Genomic DNA, 1,930 nt, shown 5'->3' with positions numbered 1-1,930 from the left:
CCATAATGTTTTGTTATCATCACTTGAATTAAAAGAATGAACTCCACCTACAATTGTAGGTGGAGTAACAATGTGTAGATATTATCTTTGGTTCGTTTTGCTTTCATAATAAACAATGCACCTTTATTAATTAATTTTATTGGTTTCTCATTCCTTATCTCTTTTGTAAGAATACAAGTTTTCATTTAAAGTACCTAACACGATCATTTTTTTCTTCATTTTAGTTATATGCCTAACATTACAAAGAGTTCTAATAGTACCATCATACATCTTAACTTTGACTTTACCCATGGAAATATTATTACAGCATATAACTCTTCAAGTTTACTCCATAGACCATTCGCGTGTATTTTTTCACTAACATGATTAAGAACATTATCATACACCCATTGTCTAATGTAGCCCCACATCTGACGATGACTCAAAGTACAATACTCATTAGTTAAATCTCTTAGATTTTCTCTAGCAATCATATAAATACAAATAATAATCTTTGACATAAAGTAGATTTCCCATCTTTCCTTTCAAAACATGATAGTGAGAATCATTAAGAGTAATCATTCTATTCGTATTGCTCTCCATTATTATAAACATCACAAAACTATATATGTTATAATACCACTTGTTGATACTCTTAATTTCTTCTTTAGGTTGAATCTCCATGTAAGTTCTTCCAAATTTAAATTTGAAACAAAATTTGTTTTGGCCGAGTGGTTAAGTCGTGTGTCTACTGAGTACATGAGGTTTCCCCACGAGAGTTAGAATCTCTTAGCCGATGATGTTTTTAATTTTTTCTAGTAAATTCAGGAAACTTCAATCAAACGACAAGCTGGGAAAAAATTATTTGAATCAATTGTATAAAGTTTAGGATCGATGTTTGTTTTAAGAGAAGGTATTGTCCATGAAAAAACATTGAAATATCAACTTAATTGAGAACGCTACTCTTACCACCTCCATATTAAAAATATCATTTGCATTTGAGTTAAACAATGATGATCTAAACGTATTCCATGAATCCAATAGTGTACCAAGCGGCCATAAGACGTGCACTTCATTATCAAACTTGATATTCATTTCAGTTAACTGGTTAATAATCTCTTGAAATGTATTCAAGTGATCCGATATGATTTTTCCATCTTGTACTTGAAACTCATCATCTGCTTGATCAGAAATAATTTGTTGTTAACATTGTTCTGAGCATATAACTCTTCAAATTTACTCCATAGACCCTTCGCGTGTATTTCTTCACTCACATAGTTGAGAATATTATCATACACCTATTGTCTAATGTAGCCACACACATAACTATGACTCAAAGTCCATTGCTCATATAAATAAATATAATTTTCTCTAGAAAACACATATAAATAATAATTTTTAACGTAAAGTAGATTTTCCATCTTCCCTTTCAACACATAATAGTGAGAGTCATTATGTATAATTATTTTCTCGTATTACTCTCCATTATTATAAACATTGTAAGGACTATAATCTACTATAAAACCACTTGTTGATACTTATAATTTCTTCTCTAGTTTAAATCTTCATGTAAGTTCTTACAACGTTAAATTTTAAACAATTGTCGCTTTGGCCGAGTGGTTAAGGCGTGTGCCTGCTAAGTACATGGGGTTTCCCCGCGAGAGTTCGAATCTCTCAGGCGACGATTTTTTTCTAGTAAAGATGTTTGTTTCAAGAGAATGTATTGTCCATGTAAAAACATTGAAATATCAACTTAATTGAGAATGCTACTCTTACCACATCCATATTACAAATATCGTTTGCGATGATATTTCCATCTTATACTTCAAACTCGTCATCTTCTTGATTAGAAACAGTTTGTTGTTAACAGTCTTCTGAGCATATAACTCTTCAAGTTTACTCCATAGACCCTTTCTGTATTTCTTCACTAACATAGTTTCTAAACATTATC

The 1,930-nt window shown here is 30.9% G+C and overlaps 1 non-coding gene across 1 annotated transcript; it reads left to right on the top strand.

Moving 5' to 3' along the window:
• The first annotated feature begins 1,581 nt into the window (after positions 1-1,581).
• On the top strand, positions 1,582-1,663 carry TRNAS-GCU. The gene has a single exon. It is a non-coding gene; the product is annotated as a tRNA-Ser (tRNA).
• Positions 1,664-1,930: the final 267 nt, after the last annotated feature.

The sequence above is a fragment of the Impatiens glandulifera genome, chromosome 2, assembly GCF_907164915.1.
Source record: "Impatiens glandulifera chromosome 2, dImpGla2.1, whole genome shotgun sequence".
NCBI lineage: Eukaryota > Viridiplantae > Streptophyta > Magnoliopsida > Ericales > Balsaminaceae > Impatiens > Impatiens glandulifera.
This window is presented reverse-complemented; position numbering and strand designations above follow the sequence as displayed.